Genomic DNA, 21833 nt, shown 5'->3' with positions numbered 1-21833 from the left:
GAATAATGATGCAATACTTGGAGCACTTCATTAAGTACATTGAAGGATGATGATTTTGGTGTAATGCCTGGTCATATCACCACAGTCTTTTATAACTAAACAATTGATGAGTGATAAAATAATCCCTGGGTGCTGTGGACCCGTACAGTAATTGCATGATACAGTGAGTTTTATTCTCTTACCTAGAAAACAAAAAGTAATCTTTTTCTTTGTTCTTTGGAAGAACTCTAAGATAGAATCAAAGTCATAAAATATTACTTACTACAAACAGTCACAAATGTTCAAATAAAGAAACCCCAAAACTAAAATTGGGTACAATACATGCTAATAGTTTACCAAACACTAAAGATACATGGTGCATGCCACTTGTCATTTTGTCTTTGTTCATTCGTCTATTCGGCTACTCAGCTTATGGATGTAAATTCAGGATCTATAGCAGTTCTCTCAGACCACAAGCACAATGACTATGCACTGGGAAGTTGGAATAGTGACCTGAAAGAAACTTTTACCATATCAGAAAGCTACCTCCTGACTTTTCAACATGAGAGATATTGGCTGGGAATTGCCCTCAGTATAGTCCCTCTTACAGAATTTTGTACCCATGATGAACATGCCTTTTTTTTTTTAATACAGTCCCCTGTACTAGAAACAACTTCCGCCTAGGGGAATGATACAATCAGTACTAAATTTCGCTGAAGAAGAAAAGGCAAAAACTTATCTTATTCATGAAAAATATCCTTCATCTAACTTTGATTTTCCTTTCTGGGATTGTTAAATGAATGACCTGATAATTTAAACATCACTCAAGTTTCCTTTCATGTTTAAGAGTCTTTTATATGTAAAATCAGCCCCGATGTTGAAATGATGAGAACTGCTGAATTATAATTATCAGGTAAAGTGAAATTTATTGTAAAAGTACTGACAGATTTGGAATAGGTGAAAATTCTGTCACTATGTGTATTGCCATCTCCAAAATAGTGTTAGTTCATTCACATGGGACTATAGTTGTTACAATATGATTTTTACATTTTGTTATTTTTTATGCATTCTGGGTAAGGTATTATCTATATCTGTTTCAGGGTTGAATATGAATAAAACATCAGTAAGTAAGTTATATGTTCAGGTAATATAAAACTGTCCTGACCTCTTTGTAAATATCATCATATCTAGCAGAAAAACATATTTTCTTTATTTCAAAACTACAGGGTTGCTTCTTTAGAAAAGAATAGGTCAGGAAGCAAATTGTATGCACTTAAAATATGGATAGAGGAAGGTACAGAGAAGAAAGCAAGTGTAGGGCAGGGTAATGATCCTTTGCTTATCACAGCCTGACCAAAATCTATAAATGTTAAAATACTTTTAGGTTTTTAGTCTGAACAAATACCAGGGATTTGAAAGCTAGGCACAGAAATACTACTTTATATTACTGTTTACTAAGTGCTCAATCCAATTTTCCCTTTGGTGTTAACACACGTAAAGAAATATATAAACATTGGGTTAATGTGCAGGGGCTAGAGGAAAGAATTAGAATGACTAAATCTGAAAAAAAAATTGTTAGTGAAATAAAAAATGAGATGCACGTTTCTTAAAGAAAGAAAAAAACATAAGCACTACATATTTTCTTAAGTATACCTATTTTTGTCTTAATTTTTAACACAAAATGAAATTAAAGGTGAACTGTACAAATGAGTTAAGATTTAACTGTTCATGTTCTGATTATTCATGTCTAATGCCTTGAAAAATGTGTAAAGCAGTATTGTTCTTTTATTTTAAAAATGATTATACTTCTGTACAGACTCTACAGTTTGAATTAATTTAGTGGAAATTAAAGGTATGGCAACAAACACAAGAAGACAATAACTGCATTCTGAGTTTTGCTCTGACCTTTATCTTTCAAAACAGTAACTCTCCAAAATTGCTAAAAGGTTAACTAATCTTTTAAAAGGTCATCTGTCTTTAAACTAGCTGCAGTATATAAATGCTTTTCTGCTATCCTGGAGCAATTCATCAATAACTCATTAAAATACCACTGTTTCTTTCTTGAAGTTTTTACTTTCTTGTAAGAATATTTCCTCTTGGTCAATATAACATTTAACTAATGCCATACATTATGAAAATATGATTATATAAAACATCTAGTTTTTTTCAGTTAATTAAAAATATTTAATGAGTTCGTAGTATATGCCAGGTACAGCTCTAGTTGCTAGGCAAAGAAGGCTGAGCAAGACACAGTCTCACTGATTAGAAGATAAATATTTGTTGTAGTGTATGCTTATGTATAGTGAGCATGGTGTATGTCAGCATGTGATTTTTAAGCCAACATGAATCATAAATACTTCAAAAGGTAATGTGCTTATTTTAATATTGCTGAAATAGATTCGAACATTTTGAAACTATTTTTTGTAATTCCATTGAGAGCCTACCACTCTTCTTTTTTAGTATCCTTAATCGTAAATACAAATTAATGCAAAATCTGTCCTTGGATGTACAAAAGATTTTGTATATAATCAAAACACATTAAAAGTTTAATGGATTGACTAAAGTGACTGTAGTAGGTAAAAAGGAGTGCATATTTGAAGACAAGGGTAGGATTCTAAAGTAATGACACAGAATTGTTTCTGCAAGTTGATCTAGAAAACATTATTTTGATACTTTGAAAGGAATAAGAAATATTTTTGTGAAACCTTTCTATATTTATTTAAATTTCACCAAAGCTCACTAATATATATTAGAAATAACCATTACACTCTCAATTAAGGCCCAGGATGCCATTCTACTCGGAAAGACTGTTATATACTTTAAGAGGAAAGACATCTTTCTTCTAAAACATTAAAGAGAATAAAAGTGTTCTCATTTGTTTGCACCTATTAAATTGATATCTTTCAAACTGTGGATATGAAATATATTATCTAGATTTTGACCAGCATAAAATAGAAAGTGAATCAATAAATATCAGAGTGTATCAGTTGTTACAGAGCCAATAAGTGCTTTATGAAACTTGTGTTTTGTTTACGTGCATTTCTGTGTCTCCATACATGTTTTTATATGTACTGTGTAACAATGTAAATTGCATATCTTACCGAGGGTGTTTTCAGAAGGTTTAGAAGACACCAAATTAGAACGCTAAGGGAAACAGTCTGAAAGCATCAGTAAGAAGTGATGTCTAAAGTCCATAAATACACATCTCTTATTTTTCCTACTGAAACCTTTAACATTCATTGAATTGAAGGTATGTATCGTCATACTGATTTATTAAAAGGATTAATAAGGAGTTGTGATTGGAGCTATAGGAAAAAGAAAAATAAATGGAAATTATTTGTAGTTACTTTCCTATACAACCATTTAAAATATAAAAATGTATTCATTACAGCAAACAACCTAGATATGTGAACATGAAGCAAATTTAAACAATATAATTTATTCAGAAAGACATTTACAATTATAGGTATGTTAGCTAACTAATAAAATTGTTTTAAATAAAATATTACATGTCATATCTGTGCTTTGAAAGATATACACACTCAGGCTCCCAATTCAATGAGTAAAATTGAGGCCATAGTTCTGAATGCCAGTGTTGTTATTATTGCCTCTTAGCTATGTAAATAAAATCCCATAATGTTTACCCAAGTCCTTAATTTTTAATTTCCCTTCTTGCTTAGGAGTGAGTCAGTGTAATCTTGTGACTCTACTGAAAGTTAAATGGACTCTACTCTCCTCATATCTTAATACATATTTGACAAGAAGTCAAAGTTTATTCATTTCTCCTGACACCAACCATACACTACATGTCATCCAAGAAAGTGAGGATGCACTTTTGTATATAAAATATGTCACTTGTATAAAAAGCTTGTATAAAACATACTCATACACTTCAAAGGATTATAAGAAAATAAACATCTCTCTCCCTGTATACTCCATGGAGGTTAAGAAGGTAAGTATTATCATAATTGCCTTCCTTCACCATGGACAAACCAGAGGTAGTAACTAATATGTTGGGTTACTTAGTCCCTTACTTTCTAAGCTATATGAGTCAGGTATGATTCCTGTATTAAATGTTGTTCCCATTATGAATATTTTAACTCTACATAAATGGAAACATATAGTGTAAATTCTAGACATGTGTCTTTCATTCCACACTGATGTATACAGTAGATGATATGATTCCTTGAACATATATTCTTCAACTTCCTCAGCTGCTATGAGTTTTGGTTAACCAAGGCTCAATGCTTCTCTGAAGAACTGTTCTTGGCTTACAGGAAAACCAGTGCTTGGGAGATAGTGCACCTCTCTATTAGAGGCAACCCACAGCTAATGAATAACTTGGAGTAAGCACAAAAATCTGGCCCACTTTCCTCAAGAAAGGGAAAAACTGTGAAGCAATTTATAGTCTAGAGCCCTATGCCTGTGGATCAAGCCAAGGATAAACTTTATTTGGGGCTACAACTTTGTTTGGCCTTTCCTAATCTTTCTACTGTGAATTTCTTCCCTTAAAGTTGATTTGTTTTTCTCCAAAACAATGCATTTCATCAAAAAATCATTTGTATCCAGATCTCTGTCTCATATTCTACTTCAAGGAAACCCAACCAAGAATAATTGGTATCAGAAATTATTATAGTAGTGTTGACTTGCAGCTAAGATGGACTAACAGGGTGTGGTGGCTTGGAACTATGTACCTCTGAAAAACATGTTCTTAAACTTAATCCATTCTTATAAATAAGAACCTTTTTATGTGGATACTTCAGGTAAGGTGTGGCCCACTTGTATCAGGATGGGTCTGAATCTTATTACTGGAGTGCTTTGTAAGCAGAATGAAATTCAGACACACAGAGAGAAAGCCACTGGAAGAAACCAGAACTCTAATAGAGTCCAGAGAAGCCAGAAGAGGCCACCACATGCATGGCCATATGACAGAAAAGTCTAGGACCAAGAACTGCCAGCAGACAGCCACAGAATGGGAGAGAGCATTGCCTTTTTGACATCTTAATTTTGGATTCTCCTAGCCTCAAAACCATGAGGCAATAAAACCCCATTATTTAAACCAACCCTTTACAGGTGTTTATTTTTTCAGCCAGGAAACTAAAACAGTTTTTGGTACTGGAGAGTGGGATGCTGCTATTACAAATACCTAAAACGTGGAGACAACTTTAGAATTGGGTAATGGATAGAGGCTGAAAGAATTGTGAGGTGCTTGACAGGAAAATCCTAAATTGCTTTGAAGAGATTTAAGTACAAATGTACTAAAGGTACTTCCAAGGAGGCCTTAGAAGGAAATGCCAAATGTGTTACTGGAAATTGGAAGAAAGCTGATTTTTTTTATGAAGTGGCAGAGAACTTGGCAAAATTATATTCTAACATTGGATTGGAAGTGGAACTTGTAAGCAATGAACTTCAATATTTAGCTGAGGAAATTTCAAAAATAAGTATACAAGGTGCAGTCTGGCTTCTCCTTATAGATTATAGTAAAATTCAAGAGGAAATGGATCAGCTGAGAACTGAACTCCTAAGCACAAAGAAACTAGAAACTGATGATTTGGGAAATTCTAAGCCTTTACAAATAGTGTGCTCTTAGACTGAGGCCAGAAGTGGCTCTATCAGGGACCTCCCTGAGATTTTGAGAAGTAAGTTCCAGAGGAGAGTGGTGGTTAAAGTGAACAAACCTTTTCTCAAGAGGGTGTGGTTGAACATGGATCCAGTCAGCCATTTCAGTGGAAGTCAGGACTGGAGGTGCAGTTATCCTGGAAGAATCTGTGGAAGATCCTTCTGTCTGATGGCTTAGACCCCTGTGAACTGCACACAAAGCCAACAAGGTTTTTGCAAAATTTGTATGAGCAGAACTCCCAGCTTGAACTGAAAGGGGCAGAGAAGGGATGAATAGACTAAAGAATGACTTCAAGGGCAGAACCATAGAAACTGAGGTCTGGACCAAAGAGCTCTCCATTGGCCAAGTGAGTGGTCCCACCCATGTGTGCGGAAAGGGGAAGGACTACAGATCACTGGCCGCCCAGCCCCAGAACACCACAATCATCTGGGAGAAAGCATTGCCTTGATGATGCCTTGATTTTAGACTTCTCCTAGCTGTAAAACCATGAGCCAATAAATTCCTATTGTATAAGCCAACCCATTGCAGGGTATTTGTTTCAGCTAACAGGAAACTAAAGCAAAGAGGAAGCATTTATTCTCTCACCTGAATTAACAAAAGCATTTGACAAAATATACAAAACAATAGTGTTCAAGACATTGGACATCAGGCAATGAAGGACAGTAATCACTGAGAGACAAGAAATAAAGGAGGTGAGTTCTACAATTGCCCCAGCAGTTATAATTTCATGGCCATGACAGAAGAATCCAGGTGAAGCCCAGTGGTACCTCTGAATTGAAGAGAGAAAGCTGAGAATTCAGAGAAACCACAGGGAAGAAAAAATATCAGAGAAGAGAAAGCTACGAGGAATCTTTAGATCTATACAGGATAGGTCTTGAGTCTGCAGCTGAGTACTCCTTGGCACTTGTCTGTAAGGAATCTACCAAAGATATAATAAAGAAGAGCTCAGATGTATTAATGGAATCATTAACAGTATATCATACAATGTTGGGGATAAATCCTGTTCTCATCAGTCACCTGAAGACATTGCAGTAGGAGCTATGAAAAAGGAAAATCACAGGAAAAAAACAAACAAAGTAACAGAGCATTAGTGGGTCGTAGAACAACTTCAAGTGACCTAATATGCATATAATCAGACTCCCTAGTGGAGAGTAAAAAGAGAGAAAAATATTTGAATATGTAGATGCCAAACATTTTCCAAATGTGGTTAAAATTATAAAGACACAAATACAGGAAATTCAACAAACTCCATATGTATGAAACACAAAGAAACCTACACAAAGGGGCATTAAAATCTAACTACTTTAAAACAGTTGTAAAGAGCAAATCTTAAAAAATCAGCCAGGAAAAAGAACCAATTTATAAACACAGGAAATATAATAATAATAGAAGATTTTTTTTCTCAGAAACAAGTCATGCTAGAAAATAAGGAAGAAAAAAATTCAGAAATGCAAATGCTGAAAAAATGCATCAGTGGAGACCAGCATTTCAAGAAATGTTAAATGAAGTCCTTTGGGCCAAAGGAAAATGATACAATGGGTCTCACATTTCTGACCATCTTGTGAGTGAAGCATTGTCTTTCCATTTGTTCTTGACTGCGTTTTCAAGGATGATGTACAGAAAATGACCTCAAAAGACAGAGTTGGTATTTCTGCCCAGAGCAGTAGGCAAGCTTTTTATTATAACCTTGAAAGTTAGGGATAATGTCTCCATCTGGAGCAAATGGCATATATGCTTGTTGTCCAATATAATAAAGATTATATATCCCTCTAGAACAAAAAGACATGCTTATTACCCTTTTATAAAAGGTTCGTGTTCCCTGGGCTCAGAGTTCTTCGCCTGTAACACAACCAACAGGATGAACAGGTATTATCTGACCTGCTTCATGTTGTCCTGTGGGAATTGAGACTTAGAGAAACTGATGCAAACTAATGATACTCTAGCTACTGCTATTGCAATGAGTAATAAACTTTTTTCTCTCATCCAAGAATCTTGTAACTTCTGCCAACAACCATGGAACTGTGACAAGCTAAATTGTTTGCTTAAAAATATGGCATAATCTTAGACACTTCACTGTTCTTGACACTTAGATTCTTGCATTAGTCATTTCTTTGTTCCCTAATATACAATCAGAATGCACACACTTAGCAGTTGGCCAAATGTTCACATTAGTTCCTTGATCTGTAAGGTAAGACAGTAAGAGTGGTTGAAGTAAAAATGACCAAACTGAAGTCCTTAAACTGAGGATCTTCCACTCCTGCTATGATGATGATAAACCTTTGTCTTCAAAATGTATCCCATATGTGATCACTTCTCAACATTTCTATTGATAGTATCTTTAATTTTGAACCATCCTCACAAGCTTCCATTTCTGTAATAAATTTCTAAAATGGGTGACCCTGATTCCACTCTTGTCCTCATTATCAAGAATAAATTTAAAAATAAAACAAAAACAACATAACCACTGTAGGTGTGTTAAGTATGAAAGTACGTAATACAAGTAATTATTTGCTTGCATATTATTGGAAAGGCTGAGAACGTTTTAGCTTGTGCCTCTCAGAAACACTCCAAAATTAACACAGAACCTCCCCATGAGTGGATCTACTACCACTGAAGCCATGGATCTAGCTTTGCTTTTAAAGGTCTGAAGGTATCACTGTCCCCATGCAGCCTGTGATGCCAGAAAGGTGTTGTCACTGAACCAGTCTCAGGGACTAAGTATCAGATCAAGAGGTCATCTCTGCTGACAGCATTTCTTGATACACAGGAGCCACAGGAGATAGAATCCATCTTCCATGTAAAGAGGTGAATTGGCAGAAACTTATTTGTACCCTGACTCTTACCTGAAACAGAGTCTGGGAAAATACCCTTGGTTTTTCTACTCTGCCAAATAGACAAAAAAATGTAATAAAGTTTTAAGAGAGCCAAGTCACATTTCTATGCAATTTCCCTGCAATGCTTTTCCACACAGTAATCTGGGTGATGTCATCTAATTGCATAAAATCCCAAGTCTAAGCTTTGTATATAAAATAAAATCCACAATTCTTATCCTAACTTAAAGTTTCCTCCATGATCTGATCTCTCCTTATCTCCTATTTTTTCCTCTTCTCTTCATTAACACTTCACTCACACCTCTTTTCTTTCTGTTTACTCAACTCTGGTTTCCTTCTTCTATAATTTCATTGCACTGGAATCTTCCATCTGGATCTTTGCATGGTGAATGAATAATACCAAATTTTAATGCTAGTGGCACCTCCTATAGGAGGTTTTCATTTTACACTCCACTCTAAAGTACTACCCCCCTTTGCAATGCCAGTCACTATTTAGAATATCATTCTGTATTATTTTCTTGATAGTAATTTTCTCATAGGAATTAGAACACTTGAGTATAGGAAATGAAGTAAAGGAGCTAATGTTCCCTTAATGTAATAGCTTTAAAAAAATTAATATGTAGAAAGAAATCTATTTGCAAAGAGCAGAGGACTCAGGGGGAAAACTTTCCAAAGCCTTAAACTCCAGCTTATTCTGTGAGTGTTTATTCTTATGCAGATAGAAATTAAGGCAATTTCTACAGGAGGAGCAGAAATTGACTGCATTCTTGCTTGAAGTCCTTTCCTGCAATTCATTGCTTATCTATGACTCATTATTCTCATAGTACCACCACTTTATCTTTATGAAGTGTTTCTTACATTTTACATACCTGTCTATTTTACTACAATAAGCTATATGAACTACCCAGAAGGGAAATTAAACAAATCTACCTATTCCACATTTCTTTGTGAATTGAAAGGTCTACATTCTTCCTCTTTCCTATGGAAAAGTAAGCAACCATCAATTTACTGACATGTGTAGGTGTGTGTTTATGTGGCACACATATATTACTGTATTTCCTGAAGCATGTTGCTAAGAATACTTATAACTGGTCTCCATTTATGATGCTGTACTTCTGCTGAAAATTTCAATGCCAACGGTAACCTTTTAAAGTTAGCAACTCTTTCACCAAATACAGACACATAAACATGTATGTTATGTGTGGATGTTGACAAAATTTATATTTCCTTATTAAAAAAATAAAATAATACAGATAAACTCTGTCTAAAGTTCTCCTGATCAAGCACAGAATTTGCTATTCACAAAGAAGCCTTGTTGCTGTTTAGTGATTTTTGTATTATAACTTATATCTGAATATTGGTGATACAAATTGTACTGTTTCATACAAGCACTTGTGTCACTTCCATAAGACTTGCAAAACAATTCCTTTTTTTTTAACCAGAGTATGCTGATGTTTTCAAATTATTTCTTTTTTGCTGTTGTAGTTTGTGATCATTTATGTGCTGTGCAATATAATTGTCATGACAATCCATATTCAAATTATAGTATTAGTGTTTTCCCTAAATTTAGATATTCATTTTCTCTCACCACTTTTTAATTCTTGAATGATGCAAGCTGGAACTGGTTCTCATGATACATGTCTAAATAAAACATCTTCTCATCTCGTGAAGAACAACCAGAATCTCATGACACTGGTCCACTGGTAGAAAAATAAATAAGAAGGGGTGTGTGTGTGTGTGTGTATATATATAGTATAAGTATACAAAAATGTATATTTGAGGATTTATCTAAAATTCCCCTTTAATCCTTATTTCCCTAGGACATAAGAAATTTTATTTATCTTTATTTCTAAGCAATTGTATAACTCAAATTCATATTTAATAAAGGTCATGGATAAATACAGATTTTTAATATCTGGTTTATGTTAAGCTAATGTTTCAAAACCTAAGTATAAATGTCAGAAAATAAATTCAATTGATACCAAAAATTATCAGATTTTCCTTTATAAATAAACCTCCTAGTTGAAGTGGAGCATTTATTGTTGCTTTTGACATTGAGTTCCACAAGGACCAACTCAAAAAAAAGATGTGAGCACATTTGAAATATAATACTTCACTTGTACTTTTTCATGTAAAATACATTTCAATTTGCACAAATGCCCATATTTTTTTGGCTCAAACTGAGAACTTTTTGTTTTCCCATAAAGAAAACAAAGAAAATATAGCATATTATAGCTATCAACAATATTTCTGAAAAAGTGTAATTTTTTATGAACTAAGATATGATGCACCTGCTCCTCTAAATTTGCATTATATGATAATTTCACGACACACATAAAAACACAATGTTGCTATCTTTTGGGTGATTTCATGGGTACGGTCAAGTTGTATCACTGATAAGTTATTCACTTCTGAATGAGTTAAGACATCTCTTTAATTGTAACTCCCTTGTTAATTTATTTTCCTGTCTCCCACATAACATTATAGCTCACTGGGAGCAATGCATGCCAAGGAACCCCCCCAAATTTTATATTATCTGGCATATAGTTGAGCCCTTTCATACACATTTCAGAATAAAATAATTTAAATTTAGAATATTTTCTCATAAATGAATTAATTCTTATTTACAATTTACTTTATGATAATGAATTTTTTTCCAGATGTTGCTCTGACAGCACCCATAACAGAATTTCAACTTGTTTTGTAGTAAAACACATAAAAATTTTTGGCATAAACATGCATAACTTTTCTGATACAGCATTTTTTCTTCTATTAAATTTTATTGTGGGATTAGTTTTCATTTCTTATTAATAGTATGCATAAAACTTACATGTGAAATCTCATTTATGCCACAAAATACATTATACTTAATTTTTTGCAATTTTGACATCTATATGAATTTTATTTTTTATAGAGAAGTTATAAGCTTACAGAAAAATCAAGCAGAAAACATAGAGTTCCGAGATACCCTGCCCCTCACATTCAGTTTTTCCTGTTATTAATACTTTGCATTAGTGTGGGGACTTTGTGACAATTGCTATAACAATATTATATTTATGCTATTAACCATAGCCCATAGTGTACATAAGGGTTCACTGTTTGTGTTATATAGTCTCATAAAACATTTTTGCTAGTAAAATTTCCCCTTTTAACCACATTCAAATATATAAATCAGTGGTGTTAATTACATTCACAATTTTGTGCAACCTTTACCACCATTCATCACCAAAACTTTCCCATTACCCTAAACAGAAATGCTATATTAATGAAACAATAACTGACCATTTCCTAACCCAATACCAGCCCCTAGTAACCTATATTCCAGTTTCTGACTCTAAATTTGATTGTTCTAGTTATTTCCTATTTGTGAGGTCATACAAAATTTGTTCTTTTGTATCTGACTTATTTCACTCAACATGATGTCTTTAAGTTTCATCCATGTATCAAAATTTTATTCTTTTCTTTGGCTGAATAATATTTCATCATATGTATATACTACATTTGTTTATCCATTTATCTGTAGATGGACACTTGGGATGCTTCCATCTTCTGGCAATTGTCCATAATGCCACTATGAACACTGCTGTGCAAATATCTCTATGGGTCCCTGCTTTCAATTCTTTTGGGTATATATCTAGAGTGGGATTGCTGGGACATATGGAAATTCCAAGGAACCATCAGACCGTTTTCCATAGTGGCTGTGTTTTACATTCACACCAACAATGTATGAGTGTTCCTAATTTTCCACATCCTCTCCAATACATGTTATTTTCTGTGTGTGTGTGGTTTTTACCAATAGTAGTTTTTCTAGTGGGTGTGAGAAGATATCTTATTGTACTTGTGATTTGCATTTCCCTGATGGTTAATGACTTTGAGCATTTTCCATGTGCTTATTGGCTATTTGTATATCGTCTTTGGAGAAATAGCTGTTCAAGTCTTTTTAACCATTTTTTTTAATTGTTGAGTTGGAGAAGTTATTTATATATTTTGGATATTAAACACTTATCAGATATATGGTTTCCAAATATTAATTCCTGTTCTGTAGGCTGTCTTTTCACCTTCTTGATAAAATTGTTTGATGCACAAAAGTTTATAATTAATGAAATCCAAGCTATCTATTTTTTTCTCTTATTTCTCATGCTTTGGATGTAAAGTTTAAGGAAACTTTGCCAACACAAGGTCTGGAAGATGCTTCCCTACAATTCCTTCTAGGAGATTTGCATTTTAGGTTCTTATATTTAGATTTTTCATCGATTTTTAGTTAATTTTTATATATGGTGTGATGCATTCTTTTGCATATGGATATACAGTTTTCTCAGAACCATTTGTTAAAAAGACTATGCTTTCCTCATTGAATGTTTTTGGCACTCTTATAAAAAATCAATTGGCCATAGATTTCAGGGTATATTTCTGAATACTCAATTCAATTCCATTGATTTATTTATATGTCTGTCCTTGTGCAACCATCACACTGTTTTGGTTAATAAAACTTTGTAATAAGTTTTTAAATTGGGAAGTGTGAGTCCTTAAGCTACATTCTCCCTTTTCATGATAGTTTTGTCTATTCAGGGCACCATAACTTTCCATATAAATTTCATGATTGGCTTTTCTATTTCTGCAAAGAAAGTTGTTGGAACTTGACTGGTATTGCATTGAATCTGAAAATTGCTTTGGATACAATTAACAGCTTAACATAGTCTTCCAACACAAACTGTCCTTCTATTTATTTAAGAGTTCTTTCATACATTTTATCAACGTTTTGTAGTTTTCCATGTACACGTCCTTTACATCTTGCTTAAATTTATTCCTAGGTATTTAATTTTTTTCATTGGTATTGTCAATGCATTTTTTCTTGATTTCTTCTTCAGATTGTTCATTAATACTGTATACAAACAGCAGTTATATTTGCATGTTGATCTTCCATTCTGCCACATTGCTAAATTTGTTTATTTGATTTAGTAACTTTACTGTGGATTTTTAAGTATTTTTATATGTATAACATCAGGTCATCTGCAAATAGAAAAAAGTTTACTCCTTCCTTTCCAATTTGGATGACTTTTCTTTCTTTTTCTTGTCTTATTTCTTAGGTTAGAACTTCCAGTACAATATTGAATACTAGTGTTGACAATGGACACTTATTTTGTTTCTGATCTTAGAAGGAAAGCTTTCAGTCTTTCATCGTTGATTATGATGTTAGCTGCGGGTTTTTCAATTATGCCACTCACCATATTGAAGAAGTTTCCTTCTTTTCCCAGTTTTCTAAGTGTTTTTATCAAATATGGGTGCTGATTTTGTCAAATTCCTTTTCTGTATCAATTCAGATGATTATATGTTTTATTTTATTTTTGTGGTGTATTACATTAACTGATTTTCTTATATTGAACCACCCTTGCACACCTGGGATAAATCCCATTTAATCATGGTGTATAATTATTTAAATATTCTGTTGGATCTGGTTTCCTAATATTTTGTTGAGGATTTTTACATTTGCTTTCATTAGGAATAATGGTCTGTAATTTTTTTTCTTGTAGTGTCTGATCTTGAGCTTCTCTGTGTTCTGAAGTTTTTTTTTTTTTTTTTAATGTGCCACAATTTTTATTGCAACGTGGCCATTTTTTGTGAGGGTGGGGAGAGTTTGATCTCAAAAACAATGTTCCATTTAAGGCTGTTTTATAGAGAAATTGCCATCATGACTGCAACTCAAAATATCTTTAGTGTTGCAAAACTCACATGGTAAACAAAACTCCTACATTTATTCAGTAGTGTACCCTCAATGGAAAACAAAAAGGCATTAACAGCAGCTATTTCTTTTAAGAAATTATGCAAGTAACAGGAATGAACACTGAGGTACTAGGATTAAGTTGATGACACAGTTAATGCAACTTAATTGGCATTCCTATTTGGGGTGGGGGTTTAAACTCATTACAAAAAGTGCTTTCAATGCATAGTGTTATATCCGTGCTGCCATATCACAAAAATAGGCTTGCCAAGGCAGGTGAGGTGTATGAATACTCAGAGCATCACAGAACCGCAATCAAGTGCAACTATAAATAATACTGAAAAAAGTTTACCATCTGACCAGTGGATAATACTTTCAAGGCATTCAATTAGCTTACCCTTTGCAGTATTATAAGCTATTCACATTGACATTCTTCATAATGCTTGCTGCGAGGGAGGCATATAACCCATTGTTTTGGCTAAAGTATGATGGGACAGCATTCCCTGGGTTTTACATAAAAATAACAGTATTAAACAATCTAATGGCCATCACTGATAGGTTTCTTAAATAAATGGTATCTCCTTCATTCATTGTGTTGGAAGGGAGATAAAAAAAATAAACAAAACTAATACCAATCCAATCGACTGAGCTGGAGAAATGTAAGCTCTTTAACATCCAGATGGCACCTGTCATTTTACAAAGGTTTTCCTTCCAGTGAAACTACTACATTGCCTCCCAATATCATCCAAGCCATTTACTTGCCACTCATGTTTAATACCTGTAAATTTCTTTTTAATGGCATCTTTAGAGCTAGCATAAATCATCTTGGTTTTTAAAGGTGCACTTTCAGGAGCCCAGAATATAAATACTAGGTCTTCTTTCTTAGACTCTTTTGTTTCATATGTGGCATCGTACAAAGCATGTCGGCAATCATTCAGAGGTAGCAACTTCACAAAAGATGTGTAGGGGTCCTCTACAGTATCACCAATGTCACCCACCAAGATCTGCTTTGCTTCCTCTACAATTATTTGTCTTTTGTCAGCACTTAAACAAAAGAGAACTGCTTTCTTTCTTTTTTTGATCCCCTCTTGTGTAGAAGATTTCCTTACTTTCATATCATTAAAAACTTTGATGACGTCATCATTCACTGTAACTCCAGAAGCCATGGTACCCACTGCTGTGGGTGAAACGATGGCTCGGGCTTCCGCTCTGTGGCACTGGGGAGGAGAAGGAGGAGGGGCAGCAGGGCAGTGGCAACTGCGGGGCATGCCGAGAGTGGCCTGTGTTCGGAAGTTTTTGATGCCTTTACTTGCTATTGGTCTGCTGAAATCTGTTTCTTCTTGAATCACTGTAGGTAGTTTATGTGTTTCTAGGAATTTGTCCATTTAACCTAGGTTGTCTCATTTCTTTGAGTACAATTGTTCATAGTATCCTCCAATAATACTTTTTATTTCAGTGGGGTCAGTGGTAATGACATTTCATTTGAAATATTTGTGTCCTCTCATTTTTTCTTTGTCGGTTTAGGGAAACATTTTTCATCTTTTCAAAGAGCCAACATTTGATTTCATCGGTTATTGTTTTTAACTATTTCATTTATTTCTGCTTTAATCTTTATCCCCTTCCTTCTGCTGGCTTTGGGTTTAGTTTGCTTTTCATTTCCTACATCATCCATGTGGGGGTCACATCTCAGATTTGAGATATATCTTCTATTTTAGTGTAAACATTAGCACTCTGAATTTCCCTCTCAGTCCTGCTTTTGTTGAATCCCATAAATTTTGGTATGTTCTGTTTTCATTTTAATTTCCTTAAATTTATTTCCTAATTTCCCTTGTGATTGATAGTTTGACCCATTGGTTGTTTAATATTGCATTGTTGTCTTCCACATGCTTTTGAATTTTCCAGTTCTTCTTTTATTGACGTCCCAGTTTTATGTTGTTGAGTTTGGAGAAGACACATAATATAACATCAACACTGAGTCTTGTTTTGTGACCTAACATATGCTCTATCCTGGAGAATACTCCATGCACACTACAGAATAATATGTATTCTGCAACTGTTAGGTGAAGTCTTCTATATACATCTGTTAGGTCTAGTTGGTTTATAGTATTATTTAAGATGTCTACTCCCCTATTGCTTTTCTGTCTATGTGTTCTATCCATTATTGAATGTAGTGTATTGAAATCTCCTACAATTAATGTATAACCATCTATCTCTCCCTTCAAATCTTTCAATATTTGCTTCATGTATCTTGAGGCTCTGCCATTGGGTGCATGTATTGAATATTTGTTCCTTTTGAATTGACATTTTTATCAGTATATACAAACCTACTTTATCCCTCAACAGTATTTTACTTAGCCTATTTTCTCTGATATCCATATAAGTACCACAGCTCTGTTTTGGTTACTATTTGTAACCTTTCACTTTCAAACTACTTTGAATTTAAAGTGAGTCTCTTGTCAACAGCATATAATTGTGTCATACATTTTTATCCATTCTGCCAGTCTCTGTCTTTTGACTGGAGAGTTTAATCTGCTTACAATTAAAGTAACTACTGATAATGCAGGACTTTCTTCTGCTCTTTTTATATGGTCTTTGTAAGTCTCATGCCATTTTTGTCCCTCAATTTTATTAATTCCTCTTTTTATATTTATTTGAGTTTGTGTAGTGTACCATTTTGAGTCTATTCTCATTTCTCTGGGAATATATTGTTTGTATATTTTCTGTTTGGTTACCAACATGTTTAAAATTAACATCCTAAGTCTATACTAATGTTTGATTTGATACCAACTAAAATTAATAGCATACACATAGACTGCTCCTATGCTTCACAGTCCCCCACTTTTTTTACTTGTTACAAATTATATGTTTGTACATTGTATGTCCAAAACAATAGATTTATCATTACTTTTTATGCATTTGCTTTTTAGACGTAAAAAGTAATTATATACAAAAAAATGCACTACAGTAGTGCTAGTATTTTAATTATCCATGTGCTGGAGGTCTTTATTTCTTTATACCACTTCTATCCAGTGTCCAGTGTCCTTTTCTTACAATCTTTCTCTTTCACTTTGCTTGTAGGACAGGTCAAATCATGATGATCTCCCTCAACTTTTGATTTATCTGGGAACATCTTACTTGCTACTTCATTTTAAAAGAGAGTCTCAATAGGTATAAAACTCTTGGTTAGCAATTTTTTCTTTCAGCACTTATTAAATATTACAGCCCACAGCCTTCTTCATGGTTTCTTCTGAGGAATTAGCATTTAATGTTATTGGGGTTCTCTTGTACATAACACACTGCTTTATTCTTGCAACTTTCAGAAATCTCATTCTCTGGCACTCAAGAGTTTGACTACTATGTATGTGTGCATTTTTCTCTTCAATTTTATACTCTTCGTGTTCAATGAGATTCTTAAAAGTGTATGTCATATCTTTCATTTAATTTGGGAAGTTTTCCACCATTGTTTCTTTGAATATTCCTTCTATCCCTTACTGTCTTCTTTTTCTGGTACCCCCATAATAAATATATTGGTGTGCTTGATGGTGCCCCACAGATCTCTTCAGCTTTGTTCACTTTTTTTTCATTCTTCTTCAGCTTGGACCAATTCAAGTTTCTTGTCTTTGAGTTCACCAATTCTTTCTTCTGCCAGTTCCAAAAAGCTGCTGAAACTCTCTAGGGAATTTTTCATTTAAGTTTTTTGGTCTTCAACTCCAGTGTTTCTGCTTGCTTCCTTTTTAAAATTTCTATCTCCCTTTTGAGATTCTCCTATTCTTCATGTTTTGTTTCCTGATACCCTTTAGTTCTTTCTCTAGATTTTCCTTTATTTCCTAAAACAAATAGAGGATCATTTTGTGGAGTCTTTGTCCGATGTGTTCAAATTCTGACCTTTGTTTATGGTTTCTGAATTTCTTTCTTGTTCCTTTGGATGAACCACACCTACTTGTTTTGTAATCTTCTGCAGCATACTATATATTTTAATAATTTAAAGTGTTAACTCTGAGATTTAGTCTTTGAGTTCTCTGTTCCCTAAGTTTGAATCTAGCTAGTAATATGACAGAGATTCCCTTGAAAGCCAGGAACTAACAAAAACAAACTAATGAGAAAAAAAAAGAAAAAAAGAAAAAAAAAATCACCTCGCGCAGTGTTAGCAAATTAGCTCTGCATTGGCTGGAGCGCTCGCTCCTTCAGGATTTATTCTTCCAATCAGGAAGATCAGTCTGAGGTGAATCTGAAGTGTAGGATCTTCTCTTTTCTAAGCCTCTGTCATGTCCTGCACTTGTGTTTGCTCATGGCCTTGTGAACTCCCCTGTTCAAAGAAATTCAAGTGCTCCCTCAACTCCATATAAAATAGACTTTTTCCTCTCCAGTGTGCTCTAACATATAACCTAAAGCTGGTAATCCTTTGCCCTCAGCTACTTTGACTTAATCATTTCTTACAATGCCTTAGTTGTCTGGAATCTGCCTCTGCTACGGGGCAGTGTAGGTCTGGGTTCAGTTTCTTGTTTCAGTCTTTCATGCTGCCACAGATAGATTGGCATGGGCATTCAGTCACCCCAGTATATGCATAAGGGTTACTCTGCTTCCTCTTAGAGAGGGCCAGGGCCCCACATTGAGAGCATGGGCTTGCTCCACACTGCATGGGAGAGTGGTCGTCAATGGCAACTCTAGCTTCTCCTACCAATTTTTAAAGTTGCATTTTTCTCACTCAGCCTTCAGCCAATTTCTGCAACCATCTAATTCTTTTCTGGAGTTCTGAGGAAGGTGTTTCTGCCAGTTTCTGCTAGTTTTTCAAAGATTCTGTGGGGATGACAGTATTCTGGAGTTTCTTATGAGACTATCTGTGTGAATGGGAGGGCTGTATTTCCTATTTTAATACCTGTCTTTTCCCCTTTAACCTTTTTTTTGTCAGTTTTCAGCTCTTTTTATAGTCATTTAAATTAAATGTATTTACATATTTTTTTATTTTCCTGTAATTTCAGATCTTTGTTTTCAGAAGTTATTTTATTTCTGTTTCATAGAGCATCTATCAAGGATTCCTAATCATTCTCTAATTCTTTTCAGTACCAGCAACATATCACTTTCCTGAGTTGTCTTTCTTTCCATTACATCTGATTACTTTTCAATAGGTCTAGGGTTATTATTTGTTTTCTCCTTTTACTCATTACCAAAGATAAACTTACTCATCTGTTTGCAAACAGATGGGATAGACGAATTTATTTTCTTCACTATTTTAAGTGCTTGTCAAATATTTTTTTCATATATTTAATTGTTAAAGAGATAACATAAATCTTGAAACCTGATTTCTAGCACTTATTCCTCTGCTCTATACAGGAACCCTCTCAATCTCTTTTTGACCTGGAAGCCTCCCTTAGTAATGCATAATCTCATGGAAAGTCTAAAGAAATTTTTAGAAGACTCTCAAGTATAAAATATATTTCATATGAACATTTGTATTAAAAGATATACTATAAAGTTCATTTTGGAAAAATATTTACCAGTATTTATAGTATACTCTGCCAACATTAATAATTTATAGATTTGTTGTTAAATTTTTAAATAATATAATACATTTTGTTCTTGTGGAAAATGCATGTTAACATACTGAATTTAATTATACATCATGATATCAAAAGAGGCAAAGCCACCCCTAGTTTTTTAATTATTTTTACTTAGAAAATAGCCTAACTTATTTTTATAATAATATAGATAGCATAGAAATGGCTTTATGGTGCTATTTGCTCATTCTGTTTCTTACAAAAAATTTTGTATGTATTGAAAAATTTGATGCACAATTAATAAAGTCCACTGATCAAGAATCATCATTGTATATTTGCTTTATAATACTAGCTTTTGGCATTACAGATATATTACCATTTGATCATATGAATAAAAATTAAGGCCTGTTAAAGATTATCTTAAGGCTAATTTTCAAACTTTAAATCTCCAGATTTCTTAATAGCTTCTTATATTTCACCTTCAGGGTTCTTATTAATTTTATCTATTAGTATGAAATGAAAAATATATGGAAATTACAGTGGAAATAAATGTAATTGGCTAACACTCAAAATATCACATTGTTGAACAGCATTTGACTGAATGATTAACAAAGCTAATGGGTGTAACATCAGTTTTCTCCTCTGAAATCCACAAATAACTGCACATGCTAACACAACACACACAAATGAGCTCTCAAACAATAGTGATAGGAGGTGTAATTAAATAATTATGTTTAGTCAAAGTGTTTTAAGTTGATTGCTTTGTCTGGGAAGAAACAAAAGTAATAAGTTATATAAAGACTTTAATAAGTTGAAGAGCTAGTGTATAAACTCTAATGTAACCCTAACAAAGAACTACTAAAAGAAAGTATAAATAGCAAATTAAAAGGGGGAAATGATAGAAAAAAATCTTGATTATTTTAAAAGAAGGCAAAAATGGGCTAAATACTTCACTTAAAATAGAAAATTAGAGTGACAAAATGAAAAACAAGTATATTCTGTTTACAAAACCTACCCTTAGCATCTATAAGCTTATAAAGTTTAAAAGTGAGAAAATAGGTAAAGATACACTGTGTAAAATTTAACCATAAGATTATTGAAGACATCCTTATCACTGACAAAGCACATTTTGAAGATAAGAATTAGTTAAGGAAAAGGAGAATATTTCATAATCAGCTTTGTGAATTGATCTTCACAACAGGTAAAATAAAACAGAAAAGAATACTTGGAAAGCAATGAAAAAGAAATGAAAGCAAAAGAAATACATTGACTCCATTTATTTGTAAACATGCATAAATTTAACTCAATGATTAAAAAGATTACATATCAAACTTGTGGACACACTAGAGACATTATTACAGAAAAAAAAATCCTTAAATACATACATTAAAAAAAGAGGTAATGCTGGGAATTAAGCTAATTACAAATCTTTAGAAGATAGAAGTCAAAATTAAAATTAAAGTAACCAGAAAAAAAGAATTGCAAATGATAAAATCACAAGTTAATGAAATAAAAAAAGACATTTACATTAAAGAAAATAAACAATGCCAAATATTGCTTTTAAACTGCTAACCAAAATAGTAACAATTAATAACAGTAATCATGGGAAAAAAGTGCAGCCATAAATTGCTAATATTAGAAATTAAAAGGACATCACTAAAGATCCTTCAAACATTATAAAGACATACCAGGTTATCATGAAAAATTTATGCCAACAAAATTGTAGACGGGTGGAAATGAAAAATTCCCAAACCAAACTGCTAAAATTAACAATAGGAGAAATGTAATACTTGTTATCCTCTATACATAAAAAGTTGTTGAATAAAATGTCATATATCTGATTCTCAGATTGATTCACTGGAGAGTTTTTAAAACAATTAAGAAAGGAAAAATTATAATATTTCACAAAACATTCCAGAAAAATAAACAGAAATAATGCTTCACAACTCATTTCAGAAAGGCAATATAACATGAATGCTAAAAGCTGACTATGAAATTAAAAATAAAGTGATTGCAAAGAAGCATAAATCATAAACAAAATATTAACAAAATAGGCCAGTTATTTCTGAAACATATCTGTTGATCTAGTTGAATTAATTCCAAAAATATGAGGTGGATTATCATTCAAAATTTGATCAATGTAATTCATATATTAATATAATCAAGAAGATAGATCATATGAAATCCTC

At 33.2% G+C, this 21833-nt stretch overlaps 1 pseudogene; it reads right to left on the bottom strand.

Annotated features, from left to right (window-relative positions):
* Window positions 1-14843: 14843 nt before the first annotated feature.
* LOC119528832 lies at window positions 14844-15315 on the bottom strand (annotated as a pseudogene).
* Window positions 15316-21833: the final 6518 nt, after the last annotated feature.

This window comes from Choloepus didactylus, chromosome 3 (genome assembly GCF_015220235.1).
Source record: "Choloepus didactylus isolate mChoDid1 chromosome 3, mChoDid1.pri, whole genome shotgun sequence".
Taxonomy (NCBI): Eukaryota; Metazoa; Chordata; class Mammalia; order Pilosa; family Megalonychidae; genus Choloepus; species Choloepus didactylus.
Note: the sequence above shows the minus strand (reverse complement) of the source record. Positions and strands in the feature narration are given on the sequence as shown.